The sequence below is a fragment of the Rhinatrema bivittatum genome, chromosome 5 (genome assembly GCF_901001135.1).
Source record: "Rhinatrema bivittatum chromosome 5, aRhiBiv1.1, whole genome shotgun sequence".
NCBI lineage: Eukaryota > Metazoa > Chordata > Amphibia > Gymnophiona > Rhinatrematidae > Rhinatrema > Rhinatrema bivittatum.
Genome location: NC_042619.1, coordinates 112481529 through 112498565, shown reverse-complemented (window position 1 = coordinate 112498565; position 17037 = coordinate 112481529).

Genomic DNA, 17037 nt, shown 5'->3' with positions numbered 1-17037 from the left:
ACTGATATATGGTGATCCATAGTAATTTAATTACTAAGATATCTGGCAAATATGTACTTTAAGTTGATCCATCTTGTTTTTTAATTTTAACGTTACTATATTGACAATTTCTGATGATGTATTACAGTGATAGTTTTTCTAACATGCTTATAATATGCTACATATATAAATGACTGTTTTATTTTGTATTGTTATGTGATGTTTATAATTATGATGTTATATTTATGTTTATTTATGCTGATAAATTCATGTAATTTTATCTATTGTAAGCTGCTTTGTTCTAGATTTATTTTAAAAGCAGGCTACAGGCAAGTAATCAAATCAAAAGGCTACAGGAAGCTGTACAAAGAATAGGCAGTTGAGCTGGATGATAAAACAGAAGCAGATGATTCAGAGGATAAAATTGAAGAAGGCAGAAGGATCCACAGGATGAGGAAATAATCCAACAGAGCCTCCATCCCTTAAAAAGATTTTAAAAAATTCTTATTTTTGGTTATTTCTTTTGCCTATTTCTTTTTCTGTATATAGGAATATATAATCTGTTTTTTAATGAATGTCAATAGGTATATAGGTTTCATTACACAGAATTTCAACACACAGAAGAAATTGCAAGAACATGCTTCTTCTGTGTACAGAAGGATTTGATTGTTGTGTTGCAAGATGGAATACTGTTAGTCACAGATCATAGTGATACTTTTTAGCAAGCAGAAGTAGCAATAACTTACAAGGATAATTGTTTATGACACAAAGATCAGAAGATTTATGACAGAATGGGTACTGAGACATTCAAGCATTCTCTAAATGTCATGGTTTCATTATGAAAGAAATTGGAAAAGATTTACTTGCTTAGCTCTAATGCCAGGATGAGTAAGGAATCAATTCATATCTATGAGAGGCAGGAGCTGAGCAGTAAGCATTCAAACTGAGCTTCAGGTACCAAATGAAAGATCATTTCAGAAAACAAGAACCGGATCACATTTTACAGCAAATAATATTCTTTAATGTGCAGTGGTACATAAATTGCAGCGATAATTAACAAAAAAACTAGCAGGTCAATTCACCCTCAGCAGGTTTGGCCTCTGAGAGGTGAATGGTGCTTGAATATCAGGTTTTCTGAAATAACAACTATTATAAGAAGATATTTAACCCACTAGTTTCTCCTCCATGATAATGACTAAGGGGATGACTTTGCCCATGGTGAATATTCTGGAACTGAGATCCTCTGTGACATCCTTAAAAGGTTTCAGGATTTTTACCATCTGCCCCATGTGTAACTAATCATGATGACCCTGGGCCTCAACTACTGATGCTATTTACTCTGCCATCTTCTGCCCCTAATCATAGAAACAGTGCAGATGGGAGCAGGCATTGCCAGTTTTTGTTCCAGCTGCTTACTGTACCTTGCCTTTGTAGCTAGTTTCCCACTTCTAAAACTTCTAAAAAATCTCTCTTTATCTTGGGCATAGGACTCCTGGCATACACCATGGTCATCCTTATCTTCTATCGTTTACCTGTGTGAATTTAATAACCTTTCCTTTCTCTTCCTTCTCAGCCAAGTTCTTATCACCCTGTTATATGTAACTGCCTTTTCAACACCATTGTTATAGTTATGTTTACTATGCACCCCTGTTTTATGTGAACCAGCACGATGTGACTGCTGTCTCGAATGCCGGTATATAAAAATCTGAAATAAATAAATAAATAAATAAATTATCACTATCAATGCTGCTTGTGTTGCTCCTAGGGTCTCATAGACGAACAGACTTTCCTCTTCCTCTTGCATTCTTTTTATATCTGCCCTTTGATGCCAGTGACATTATAGAATCTTAGATTACTAGTGACACTGGATATGACTAGGGGGTTTTACTTTTACAATGCACCTTAAACACATATGATACTGAAGACATAGTCACTTTTGATGAAAGAACACAATGGCATGTGCTTCTTGACTAATTAACACAGTAAGAACCATGGCACACAATAGCTGAGAGAGAGCGCTAATGTTACAATTGCCGAAGACATTTGGTTTCCCCGTACTAAAAGAGTGTACCATTAAGATGGGGAGGTGCTGTGTAGCAATAAGTGAGAGAGGTTGGGGTTTTGCTCCCTCATGTGGGAACATGCAAGTGGTGTGTGCTGGTTGCTTATCATCCCAAAGCACCTGCTGTCCTCGTGGATTTTAGTTTGGATTATGTTGTAGTAGGAGCTCTCTCTTTCCTATCTTCTAATTTTTCTTTCTAATTTATGGGAAAGGAGTAAGGAGATTCCCACTTAGGGTTCGACCTCCCATTGACTCATCTACTTACCTTTAAAGCTTGTTTTGGACTCTCAAATCAAGTTTTGAGATTTCCCTGTGAGAGCCAATCCCCCTGATTGCAGTGGATTGGAGAATCTCTGTATTCTAGGCTGGATTTGGGGTAAGGAAGACTTGCTTGTGCTATGTCTACTAATGAGCATACACAATGACAGTGACCTGCCAATTTTTGCATTAGCTGTTTTGAGCTATGAACTATCTCTTATGTTGGAAGCATGGAAGTTTCATTTCCCCATTCCTTCTTCTTGCCTGATTTTTCTCTTTATGGGTTCAATTAATATTTTTCCATTTGGAGCTGATAACCCATGGTACCTGGAGTCAGTATACGAAAACTTTGGAAGAAAGAAGTCTTTCATCCAGAAAGATACAAAGGTGTTATAAATTCCACTAAAGCAAGGGCTCTCAGTAATATACACTGAAAGGAGAAACAAAGAAGATACAACATAAGGGTAATAATAACTTTGTTGCTATTGTGGGAAGGTTACTTAAAGGTGTCAGAAATGCCAACCCAGTGCAGCCATAGCGGTCAATTTTAAAAGCAGCATGCAGTCATCCATGTGCGCGGAGTACCTGGTGCGTGCATATGGACGCAATGATTTTATAACATGTGTACGCTGGCGCACGCATTATAAAATCCAAAGGCCGTGCACATGTGTGTGCAGCATGCATGGGGGGGAAATTTTCGCTAAATACACACGGCGACACAATCGGGCCTCCCCCTGTCCGCTCCAAATAAGGAGCAGACTGGGAGGGAAAATAAGAACATCAGAACATAAGAGATTGCCATGCTGGGTCAGACCAAGGGTCCATTAAGCCCAGCATCCTGTTTCCAACAGAGGCCAAACCAGGCCACAAGAACCTGGCAATTACCCAAACACTAAGAAGATCCAATGCTACTGATGCGATTAATAGTAGTGGCTGTTCCCTAAGTAAACTTGATTAATAGCAGTTAATGGACTTATCCTCCAAGAACTTATCCAAACCATTTTTGAACCCAGCTACATCCACTGGCAACAAATTCCAGTGCTTAATTGTGCGTTGAGTGAAAAAGAATTTTCTCCGATTTGTCTTAAATGTGCTACTTGCTAACTTCATGGAATGCCCCCTAGTCCTTCTATTATTTGAAAGTGTAAATAACCAATTCACATCTACTCATTCAAGACCTCTCATGATCTTAAAGACCTCAATCATATCCTCCCTCAGTCGTCTCTTCTCCAAGCTGAACAGCCGTAATCTCTTCAGTCTTTCCCTACCACCATATCTAATCTTCCCCCTCTTCCCCTCTCCTCCTTACCCCCTAAACCTAAGCTATCGCCAATTTTTTTTATTTTACTATTTACCGCTCCTTCGGAGCACAAGTAGTTTCCCTGTGCTAACTGACTGTCGGCGCGCACTTCCCTGAGACAGCAGCTAATGGACGCTGTCCCAGCTGGCCTCTGTCCCTGCCCTGCCCAGCCCAGACCATGCCCTCTGGCCCACCCCTTTTTCAGGGCCTGCCACTTCTGCATGTAACAGGGGTTATGTGTGTGGGTACTGGGTAGGCCCTTCCGAAAATTACATGTGGCACACGCAAGGCCCGGCCAAGCACATAACCTCTGTTATTTATGTGCGTGGCCGTTTGAAAATTTGCTTGTAAGTGTTGGATAGAATTTAGGAAAAGAAAAGGGAGAGTAAAGTACCCTTCAGATCCTGCATAAGGAGTTAGAATTATTCACAGAGGATTTCTGAAGAATATTAAATCTGGGACTGAGTTCTGATTAAATATTGGGACCGAATGTGTACTCTAACCACCTTCAGTGGGAAGAGGCAAGAGAAATGAATTGGGCGGTAAAGGCAGATTTAACTACCTTAAATCTGCCTATGCTGAGGAAATAAGGAATTGGATGCAAGGAATAATTCTGTGTAAATATAAAGATTCCACTAGAAATAGAAACTTTACTAAGAAGTGGAGTCACAAGTTTATTCTATCTATTCGCTGATTATTATTTATTGACTTTGATTAAGAAAACAAATCTAAGTTAAATATTATCCAACCATGTAACCAAACTACCAGTAAAGACGCTGGAACCTACAATTCCTCTGCTGTGTGTTTATTGGATGCTGAGACTGTATAATTAAAGGTGAATTTTCAAAGCCTGACACACGATTAATTAGGCATTACACGAACATGTTGGGCTAGTGCTCCCTAAGCGGATTTTAAAAGTTGCCGGGATTCACACACATATCTTGGAAGTTTTCAAAAAGCGGTGGGGTGTGGGTGTGGTCTGGATGGGGCATGGGCAATTCAGGGCCTAAACCTGAAATATGTGCTAAATACTTACCAGATCTGTCCTGCACCGAGGTCCCCTGCTCTACAATTTTACTTCTGCTATGGATGACATGTAAGTAGTAAAGAAAAATAGGAAGATCTGCGTGGTTTTAAGGGCCAGGGGTAACTGGAGGGAAGGCTATTAAACTAGGGAGGTTTGGAGGACCTCTCTCTTGACTGGGTGAACAGGTAAAACTGGGAATGGCATTGGCATGCACCCCTTTTAAAATCCCCCGATTTATGTGATAGAAACAGGATTTACACGTACACGTGCACACCCACTTAAAATTTGGCGCACATGTGTGCATGGCTAGGCTATTTTATAACATGTTTGAATGTATTATATATATATATATTCAGACATCTACCAACAAGGACTATGAATTACATAGTCTGGGTAAAACAAATAAGCATGGGTGTAGCTTGCTTGTTACGGCGGTTACTACCCCAAATCAAGCCTGATACTTCACTTAGAATACATGTCCAGCGCAGCTCACTGTTCAGTGGCAGGGAGAATGAAAGGAGAATTTATATTCAAACAACCAACAAAGACTGAATTCACAGGCTGGATAAACAAGCGTGGGAGAAGCTGGCTTATTACAGCGGTTACTACCCCAAACCAATTAGCTGGATACTTCACTCAGATGCAGCTCCAGCACTGCTATCTACGATGGCAGGGGTGGAAGGGAAATAGAACCAAAAAGTTATTTAAAGGGACAAGAGTAACAGAAAAGTATGAAAAAAAAAAGTGTGAAAGCTTGCTGGGAAGACTGGATGGACCATTTGGTCTTCTTCTGCCGTTGTTTCTATTATAAAATGTGCATATGAGCACCGGTTTAAAAGGTGACCATAAACGTGTAAAGATATGTACTATTTTACACGAAGGTTAAAATACTCTTCATATGTCAGAGAGAGAGAGAGAGAGAGAGAGAGAGTGAGAGAGAGAGAGAGAGAGAGACACTTTTTAAGGCTCAGTCTAATACTCTATATATGGACCATTGTAAGGGGGTACTTGGATTCGGGGTGAGTTTTTGGGAGGTGGGTTGGGGAAGGTGTTGTTATAGACACTTTCAGAGGTATTCATTATAAAATTGACATCATTAAAGAATTTTAGACCTTATAAGTGATGAAAAGGAGTTGATTTGTACAATGCAGCTAACAGAGACTTGTTAGAATTTTCATCACTTATAAGGTCTAAAATTATTTTATGATGTCAATTTAACAATGGATACATCTGAATGTGTCTGTAACTCCACTCCCACCAAGCCCACCCTAACCCACCTCCTGAAAACTCACCCCAAATCAAAGGCCCCTTTACAATGGTCCATATATAGAGTAACAGACTGACTCTTATAGTCTCTCTCTCTCTCTCCCCCTCCCTCCCTCCCTCTCCCTCTCCCTCTCCCCCCCTACCATGGAGCTGTGACATGCATATGTTTATTTAATCAGTTTGTATATACCTTTTTTTTTTACTGGAAAGTAGTCAAAACAGTTTACAAGGGCATACATACATAATAAAGACAATATAAAATATATTTATTTATTTATTTATTTATTTATTTATTTAACCGCTTTTTTATACCGACATTAAAATGCACATCATATCAGTTTACATATTAACAAAAAGGAGGAAAATACAATAAACAGGGGGAGGTGGGTAACAGGATAACTGATAGAATAATAAGTAGAAAAGAGGGAGGAAGCAAACTTAACATAAAGGAACCAGTAACTAGTGAAAAATTAAATATGGGAGGCAAGATTGCAAATCTCCAGAATTGTTACAATAATTAGGTGATTCAGCAGGTTACTGTGGAGAGAAGGAGGGGGAGACAGAGGAGTTATAATAGGTATAAAAAAAAAAAGGTGGGGGGAAGTTGCAAGGAAGTAAACAAGGGATTAATCTGGGAAGGCCTGGTGGAAAAGCCATGTCTTCAGCATTTTTCGGAACTTGTAAGGACATGGCTCAAGGCATATATTGAGAGGGAGGGAATTCCAATGAGTGGGACCAGCAATCGACAGAGCTCGATCTCTTGTGGCTGTAAGTCGGGCTTTCTTAAGTGGGGGGACTTGTAAGGTACATTTACGGTTCATTCTGGTGGGGCGGGAGGATTGGGTAAATTTCAAAGGTTCACTTAGCCATGAGGAGTTGTCATTATGAATGGCTTTGTGAATGATGGTAAGTATTTTAAAAAGTATACGGAATGAGATGGGGAGCCAAAGTAGGTCCTTGAGGATGGGAGTTATGTGGTCAGATTTGTGGGCGTTGTTAATGATCCATGCTGTAGCGTTTTGCAATATCTGTAGAGGTTTGATAGTGGAGAAAGGAAGGCCAAGATAAAGGGAATTGCAATAATCAATCTTGGAGGATAAAGTGGTTTGGACGACAGTTTTGAGGTCGTGTGTGTGGAGTAGGGGCTTGAGCTTTTTAATGACCATGAGTTTGTAATAACCTCCTTTAATGACAGAGGAGATATGGTTTTTCAGGTTCAGATGTGCATCCACTAGGACGCCAAGGTTTTGTACCGGGGTTTGAGATGTGAGGGTGGCGATCATAGGGTCTTTGGAGGGAGAGAGCTTGAATGTTTGTTGGTTATGGATGAGGAGGAGCTCAGTTTTAGCAGTGTTGAGGCAAAGCTGAAGGGAAGTCAGGAAGGTGTTGATAGAAGAAAGGCATTTTTCCCAGAAATTTAAGGTGGCAGAAAGAGAGTCTTGGATGGGGATGATGATTTGGACATCATCTGCGTATATGTAGAATTTGAGACCTAGATTTGAGAGATAGTGACAGAGGGGGAGGAGGTAGATGTTGAAAAGGGTAGAGGAGAGGGAGGAACCTTGGGGAACACCTTGAGAGAGGGTGATGTGGGAGGATTCAGAGGTGCCTAGTTTTACAGAGAAGCATCTGTTAGAAAGGTAGGAACTGAACCATAGTAAGGCGGTGCCAGAAATACTGATGTCGGCAAGGCGTGAGATGAGGAGATCGTGACTTATAGTATCAAAGGCCGCAGAGATGTCAAGGAAAGCAATGAGGAAATTGTGGCCTTGGTCAAGGCCTGTGAGGAGAAAGTCAGTGAGTGAGAGAAGGAGGGTTTCGGTGCTTAAATACTTACGAAAACCAAACTGTGATGAGTGAAGTATGTCGATGTCGTCAAGGTAGTCCATGAGTTGGTTATTTACACCCTTCTCCAAGATTTTAGAGATGAATGGGAGATTAGAGATGGGTCAGTAGTTAGCTGGGATTTTGGGATCTAAAGAAGGCTTCTTGAGTAGGGGATTGACGATTGCGTGCTTGAGGGGATCAGGAACTGAGCCAGAGGAAAGAGAGCAGTTTATAATCTCTGCTAGAGGAGGAGCAATGATGTTGGGGATGGAGAGAAGAGTTTTCGTGGGTATAGAGTCGGAAGGGTGAGATGCAGGCTTGGATTTCTTAAGGATTGTCTCAATTTCCTTAGAGGATATGAGTTCTAGAGTGTTGAATGAGTTTTTTAGGGGGGGGGAAGTGGGGATGTGTTTGGGCTGGGGGAGCAGGGATGAGAGGGTGTTGCAGGAGGGAGAGTAAGGAGAAGGTTAGATATTTTGTTGTGGAAGAATTGCGCAAGTTCTTCACATTTCGAGTTTGTTTCTTCATCAGTGCTGATAGGGGTAATGGGAGTAGTGAGGGCTGCGACATAAGAGAAGAGGGCTTTGGGATTGAATGAGTATTGGTGGATCTTGACAGCATAGTAGTCGCGTTTGGTGTTTTGGCGGTAAGAGTGTAGGTGAGATTTGTAGGCAGCAGAGAATTGTGGGCTAGGGTCTTTGCGCCAGGCTCTTTCTTTAAGTCTAAGATTTTGTTTCATTTGTTGCAGCTCTTTGCAGTGCCAGGGTTTGTTATTAGAGGAGGATGTGCGTTGCTTGCATGTGATAAGGGGGCATAAGTTGTTGGCTACATCCTGGGTGAGGTTGGACCATGAATTGAGTGCGTTATCAGGGGAGGAGCAATCAATTTTGTTTAATGCTTCAGAAAATGCTGTGGTAAGCTCCTCAGTTGTGCAAGTTTTACGGTAGGAGAAGGATTTGTTGTTTTGAGTGTGGTTGTAGGTGATAGAGGTGTCAGCCGAGAGTTGAGTCTCGATGAGTGCGTGATCGGACCATGGGACAGGAGTACAGGTGGGGGGTGAGGAGACCTGGATACTGGAATTGATAAAAATAAGATCAAGGGTGTGCCCTGCCTTGTGTGTGGGGGCTGAGATGATTTAGGTGAAGCCTAGAGCATGAAGGGCATTAATGAAGGTTTCACAGGACGGTGTAGAATCGGTGTAGAATCGACGTGAAGATTGAAATCACCCATTAGAATGGCAGGTTTTTCAAAGTTTATGTTGTTAGAGACGAATTCAATGAGGGGTGAGGGGTTATGTTCTAGTAGCCAGGGGGGACATATATGAGGCATATTTGTAGGTCAGGGGATTTAAAGAGGCCAATTTTGAACTTGGGGGGGGGTGGGGGGGAAGATGTTTGCAGGAGATAGTTTAAGGCTTTTTTTGGCAATAAGGAGGATGCCACCACCCTTTTTCTTTGGCCTGGGTATGGAAAAGATGTTATAAGAGTGGGAAGGGAGTTGGTTCAATAGGACTGTGTCAGTGTCCTTGAGCCAGGTTTCCGTGGCTGCACAGATGTCTGGTTTGTGATCGATGATAAGGTCATCAAGGATGTGAGTTTTTTTGGAAATGGAGTGAGCATTGAAGAGTATGATGGATAAAGTGGTGAGGCCAAGAAATTGTGTTAATGGGGAGAGGGAGGAGGTACTTATGCTGGGTTTGAGGGTTCGCTATGCGGTAGGGAGGAGATCTGTGCATAGGGTAATGGATGCGGGGGATCGGGAGAGAGTTGGGGGCAGAGTAGGAGTGGGGAGGCATAGTGTGGGATATTGACATGGAAAGGATGTGGAGGTGAGGGGGCGGTGGAGGGTTGAAGGGGTAGTGGGGTGAACAAAGGTGACAGGAGGAACTGGGAGGGGGAAGGGGTGGGGTGGAGAAAGGTGATTAGACTGTTCACAGGAGGGAATTGTGAAAGGTGATCGAGGTGGCAACAGAGCTGAATTCAGTAAAGAATAGATTTGGATCATGTAAAGTTCAGCAGCTGGTATTCGGTAGGTGAGGGATATGAGACAGTAGAATATAATAGAGGGCTGTATTCCGTAATGCAAAAGATTCAATACAGAGATATATGCAAAATAGTGAGTTTCAATGCTGTGCTACATATGCTACATGCACCACGGAGGAAGTTAGGGGTTTCACATGTCAGTGCTGGCCCTGCACATTTTCTGGGTGCTTCTACACATGCCTTTTAAAATCTAAGTCTTAGGGCCTCATTTTCTAAAGTATAGCAGGCCTGCGATACTTTAGGGCAGCGCTTCTCAACCAGTGTGTCACAACACACCGATGTATCACCAAGCACCGGCAGGTGTGTCATGTGCTCCTGGTCTCTCCCGCTGCTCTTCCTTCCCTGCTGCCATTGCCACAAGGCTATCAGTAAGTTCAAGCCCAGTGGGAACGGCAGCGGTGGTAGAAGAAGCAGTGGCACCTGCAGCTGGCCTTTTCTTCTTCCCGCGTCCCCCCTCCGTGACCCGGAACAGGAAGTGAAAAGGGGTGCGTGGGAAGGAAAAAGAGCCGTGCCACATGGAAAAATAGCAGCAGCAGCAGCATCGGCCCCCAAGCAATCGAAGCAGCCGGTAATCGAGAAAGGAGACAGCAGCATGAGCCTCCCGCGGCCGATGGGATTCTTCTTTCTTGGCCTGCGGGGGCTGGAGGAGGAGGCTGCTGCAGCTACCATTTGTGCTCAGGGAGGGGCAGGGCGGGGTGGGGGGAGAAGAAGTGAGTGAAAGAAAGAGTGAGAAGCAGCCAGCCAGCCTGTGTGTGATTGAGAGAAACTGGTCAGAGAGAAGATGTGTGTGTATATGCGAGAGTCAATGAAAATGACTGCTCAGGGAGATGACTGATGTGTGTGTGTGTGAGAGAGAGAAAAAGCATGGACATGAGAAATCTGGGTATGTGAGAAGCATGGGCATAAGAAGCCTGGTGTTGTGTGTGTGTGTGTGTGTGTGTGTGTGTGGGGGGGTGTGTGTGTGTGTGAAAGAAAGCATGGGAGTGAGAAGCCTGATTATGTGAGAGCATGGGAGTGGGAAGCCTGTGTGTGTGTGTATGCATGAGAGAGACTGATTGGTAAGGTGACGGTGTGTGTGAGAGAAAGAGACTGGTGTGTGTGAATGTGAGAGAAAGAATGTGATTTAGGGAATGAGAAGCCTGTGCACGTGGAGAGCGAGCATGGAAATGAGAGAGAGACTGGTGTGTGTGTAACAGAGAAAGTGATTATGGGAATGAGAAGCCTGTGCATGTGGAGAGAACAAGCATGGGAGTGAGAGACTGGTGAGTGTGTGTGAGACAGAGAAAGTGATTATGAGAGTGAGAAGCCCGTATATGTAAGTAGAACACGGGAGTGGGAAGCCTGTGTGTGTGTATGGAATGAGAGAAACCGTTCAGGAAGGTGACTGGTGTGTGTGTGTCAAAGACTGTTTAGGAGATGATTGGTGTGTGAGAGACAGAAACTGGTCATGGGGGCATGACTGGTATGGTATGTGTGTGAGAGACATGGGCACTAAGGAAGAGGACCATGAGTATAGAGCTTAGCTTCTACTGCTGCTTCTGGTGTGTGCCACGGCCTTCGTGGAAGGGGAGTAGGAGAGCCGCTGGAGGGGGTAAGTAAAGGTGGCTTTTTAAGTTTATTTTCTTGATTGACTGCCGTTTTAATTATTTAATATTATGTGATGTCTGCTTTTTTGAAATATTTTATTGGTGTTTGGAGAATGTTTAATAGTTTTTATGAGTTTTTAATTGTTGGATGTTATTCTGTTCATAGCTGTTTTGAAACATTTATTTTGCTTATTAGTATAGTTTTACAATTATTTCTGTGTGAGGATCTATAGCTGCTTGCTAGTTCTGTTTTCCTAATAAGAGGTGTATTGGTTTTTTAGGGCCTGATTTAATATTTGTAATGTTGCCTTTTCATAGATAGGGTTGCTCCTGTTTGAGTGTATTCCATAATACAGGTGTAACTGTGTGCGGATTAGTTTATGTGCATTACTACAGATCCTGGGAGTATGTTAGGTCGGTTCTGTGTCTGTTACCGAGATGAGATATTTTACTAGCATGTAAGCGTTTGTATCAGTCTTATTTGTTGTGTTTTCTCAAGAGGACATGCATTGGCGGTAAACTGCTGTCTTTTCATAAGTAGGGCTATTGAGCCTGGAAGTAGAAGGAGTTTGAGTTGCTGTTACTGAGATGACACCAGAACCAGAATATCTTTTTTGTAGGGTGAGTTGTATGGGGAATGTCATAATTCTGCTTTACATCCATTATTGTGGGTCAGGGGGGTTCCCATGGATACAAACTGTACTTTTACATCTAGCCTCGTGACGATCATGGGTCAGTGTGTCATGCATGTGAGAACCATCTGTCAGGTGTGTCCCGACAGAAAAAAGGTTGAGAGCCAATGCTTTAGGGAATGAGGGGCGGGAGGCCGAAACGGGGGGGCGGGCCTGAGCTAGCCAGCAGCGATCGCACTTGAGTAAGTGAGCTTTTGAAAATTGGTATAATATATGCATTGAATTGTCCATGGAATTTACTCACATAAGTGCACTTTAGTCAAGTAAATGGCTTTTGAAATTGGCTACAATAGTATGTTGCATTTACATTCATAACTCCTTTGAAAATACTCCAGCTAATGAGTAGTACAGTGACCCAAAGGATGGAGTCAGGACTTCATTGCAAAAGGAACAGGGTATCAGAGCTATTGTTCGTCCCCCACATATTAGAACTCTTGGACTCAGGTTAAAGCTATCCAGTAGGGAGAAGGAATTTTATAGCGACTTGGAGCAGTGAGGCAGAAAGGGTCAGTCTCTAATTTCTTTCTCTGTGCCCTTGGGTGCCAAGTAAAGGATCTGTCCTGCTCAGGGATTACACAATACAATCAATCACCCAGCAGTGTGGGCACAAAGGTGATACTACTGCCGTCACTTTAGAAGAAAGCACACACAGAAAGTGCTTCTTTAATAACTGAGCCAAATGACATACAGTCCAAAAAGGCTGGGAGATAGAAAAATGCTGCTGCTGTTTTATACCTTCCTATTGGAAACATGAGTCCCAGTGATACACAGAATCTCATCTACTGAGCTGCAGTACAAAACCAGCACAGACATATTGTATGTACCGTAATCTGTTTGCACTCAGCAAACAGATTACGGTACATAACTGTTACGGTAATCTGTTACATAATCTGTTACGGTACATAACAGATTACGGTATGGTAACTGTTACAGTAACTGTTACTGTAACCCTGTAACCCTGTGACACAGTAACAACAGTCAATCCACATTTTAAATGTGCACGTGTTCCTTGGCTCATGTCCAGGGACATGGCCATTTTATAACATGCACATATATATGCACGCATGTTATAAAATAATCTGACTGCATGCACATATGCATGCAATTTTAAGTGGATGCGCACCTTGTGCACAAATGCCACTTCTACCACATAAATAAGGAAATTTTAAAAGCCACGTGTCCCAATGTCATTGGCCATTTTCCCAGTTCGTTTTCAGTTCTTCCTCTTAAGAGCTAGGATTTCCAAACCCTCATAGTTTAATAGCCTCCCTTTCCCTCTGTTAGCCCCTATCTTTAAAACCACGCTGATCTGCCTATATTTCTTTATTTCACTACTTACACACCATCCATAGCTATTTTATGGATATCCTGAAAACCAGATCTGTTTGTGGCTCTTGAGGACAGGAGTTGCTAAGGGATGCATAAAGAGTTAATGATGTGATTGGAAAATAACAGGAATTCCATCGTCAAACATGCTGATGTCTTCTGTGGCCTCCTTTTCCTTGAGTATTAGTGTAATGCTCAATAGTTTAGATCTTAGTATGATCTGGAAAAAAAAGGAACCTTTTGTATAAACTTTATTCATATAACATTCTGTTGTATTCTATCAATTTGTGTTTTCCACTGTCTTGGGATAATCCTGTGATACAATTGCAGTGTTATGTCTGACTGACTTCCAAATTGCTCAAGTGAACAGAAACATGTGAATAAATGCTTAACTCCAGGACAAAGAGGGGTCTAATGAAGAAGGTAGTTGTGTGTGGCCTACGGGCCTTCTGTCCGCTGTGTCTGGCCTCTGCCTGCTATCGGTAACCTACGAGCTTTCTGCCTGCTGTGTGTGTGTGTGGCCTACGGGCCCTCTGTCTGCTGTCTGTAGCCTTCGGGTCTTGTGCCTCGCTCTGCTGCCTTCAGGGCTTATGTGTTTCATGTTTAATGTTAGTGCTGTCCTGGTTTGTCTGTCCAGTTCTCTGTCAGTCTTGTTTCCTCAATTCAGTCACTTATACCTCCAGTCATTACCGTATCACTCATACCAGCACGCTCCTGAGTTCATCCTTACCAGCACCCAGTTCCAGTTTCCTGTACACCTTTACCTACATTCACGTTCACACATACTTCCATGCTGTTCCAGTCTTCAAGTTCACTCTTACCTTCATGCATCTGGTATCAGGTATCTCCAGCCAGTATTAGACTCCGTCTGCCTATTCCACCTTCCCACTTGCCCATAGGGTTCACTCATTCCTGCCTGCACCAGCCAGCATCTAGACTCTTCTGCAGTCCTGCCTTTCTCCTCCCTGAGACACCCTCGGTAGTGGTGTTCACCACTCCTGGCCTGAGCCCATTCGTAACAATTGATGTATTTTACTATTTAGAAAGTTCTTGTTAAACCTGATCTTAATAAGTTTTGGAACACAATTAATAGGGTTTCACTGACTGACGTGAAGACAGATTACGTTGTCAACCAAAATATTATTGCAAAGTGATTTTAGTGATAAACCATTGAACAGGATAACCTGGATGCAAATTTGAGGCAGAATGGCACAAGATCAAGGTCTTACTGCCAAGAGCACTGGAAAAGAAAATATTGTAGCTGTTAAAATAACAGTGAAAGGAAGGATTTACTAAAGGGCTTTTCTTACTTTGTGTTTGCAGAAAAATATTCTTAGCTATCCTAGCTCATAGTGCTGTGCAATCTGGTAAAATCTTCTCATAGCATATTTTGAACCACAGTTTCAACAAGATAGTAACACAGCTACGTATTTCTAGAAGTGCTATAGAAATGAAGTAGTAGTACTACGATGAGCATACAACTTTCTATACCTAAACCAACACCAGCTTCCCCCCCTTGTCTTTTATGTGACCCCTAAATCCTTTTCCTACTACTGACCTCCAGTCTTCATGTTTGTCCCAAGAACATCCAAATTCTGCTACAGTGTTGACCTCTATCATCTCTGCTAGCAGATCATTTCAAGCTTTGACTTTCTCTTTGGTTCTTAGAAGATCAATACTTCATCCAACACCCACGGTTCTTTTCATGTCTTACCATTAAGTTTAGTAGCAATTTACACAGCCACCAAAATTTGCGAAGCTGTTGACATCCAGCCTCCCTATGCTCATTGGCTTAGCCATAGATGCTCTGTACAGGTTACCTCAGCTATACTACTGCTGTTTGGATTGTGCAAGTTACCCCTGCATTCTTGAAAGCCTGATAACATTTTTACTACTGCTTCTATGAATTATGATCAGCTCTTTGTGCAGGTTATCCCAGTCTGTCAGGGCTATAACCAGGTTTACTATATGCAGGTTACCCCAGTTTTCTTGTGTAGGGACCCTCTAGGTCCCCATTATCTCTTTTGTCCCTAGCTCAGGCCATGAGTTAGAATTTAGGTAGAAGTAGCTGGCAGACCATCTCTTACAGGCGCCTCCTATGAAGATAGATGTGGAGATTTTGGTTGAGTTTTGGAAAAGCAGGAGAGGTTTGGAGTGTTTCCCCATTTTAGGCCCCACAAGCTGATACTAGGGGAAGAGGCAAATTCCTGGCAAGGTATCCAATCAGTCTGGCAGGGATTGTCTCTAGGAGTTGGAGAAGATTTGTGGAGAGTCTTTTTTTTTTTTTTTGGAAATGTCATTATTTTGTGTGGATCTTGGTCCTTCCTCTGGGAGGATTTTTCCCCATATCTGGAGGAGGTCAGGTAAAAGAGCTGTGATTCCCTGCCTACATTACAAGAAGAGACAGCAAGGAGGGTCTTACCAGCAGAGAACTAAGAAGGCCAGTGCAACCATTAGGTGGGACTAGGCAGTTGCCTAGGGTGGCATCAATTGGCTCGGCACCCCCTGTGTACATGAGGGCACCATTTTCAAAATATGAAAGACGGGGCGACAGCAGTCACGAAGTGCTCACTAGATTTGTGCAATGAGAGAGAGAGAGAGAGAGAGGCTGACATAACTCTATATATCTACCACTGTTAGAAGGCACATTCAACTCAGAGTGGGTTGGGGGGAGGGGTTACATTGGTCTGCCTAGGGTGCTACAGACCCTTGCGCTGGTCCTGGAGGTGAGTTGCAGTTTTAGAGAAGACTTGATTCCCATTTTGTTGGGAGGAATTTTTGCCACCATTCCTACCCATGAGGAGAAGGGATTTTGGTTTTTGTTGTCTTGATGGGACTTTCATCACCCAGAGGTCCAGTGTAATACTTAAAAAGAAAGATAGGCGATACCAGTCCCCTTCTAGGAGCCATTCTTTTATCACTGGGAGTGGTAGGTCTTCGGCCTAATGCCTGCCACCTGAAGGGCATCTACTCAAAGAAGCAAGACTAAGACAAGAAGTACATTTGGATTTTTGAGAAAATCAAGTGAAGAATGTGGCTGATCAGTTTGACGATATTTTTGGGTGCGGTAAATTTTTGTTCAAACACCCACCTAGCATGGAAACCATTCAGCTTCCAGCATATTTATTGCTGTCATAGACTTTAAATATTATCTGTAAGCCAAGAGAACTAATGGGCTGTGTATTTGTGATGCATGCAAAAGGGCCTTGAAGCTATGTTTCCCTGCACAGAGAGCCCTGGATCACTCAGAAGTATATGCTGTCCTGGAGAATTGTTGCAAGTAGGGTCAAATCCTTGATTGTGTGTCTTAGGGTCCAGTATCCAAGTATCCCAGGGGTTACATATTTTTTATGTTGTTTTTTATGAATGTAATATTGTACATCACATTGATCTTTGGACTAATGTGGGCTAAAAACTCTTTTAAATTAAATTTAATTAAATTAAATCATTTGGCTCCCCCACCAGTTTACTATAGGCAACATTACAAAGGCTCCTATCCATACAGTCACCCCTTTCCAAATAGGGACAAAAGTTTATGATGGAATGTTAAATTTTCTGTTGGCATGCATTTCTGATACTACACACAACGGACAGAAGGCAGAAGCTCGTAGGCCACACACACACACAGTAGGCAGAAGCCCATAGGCCACACACGTACAGTAGGCAGAAGCC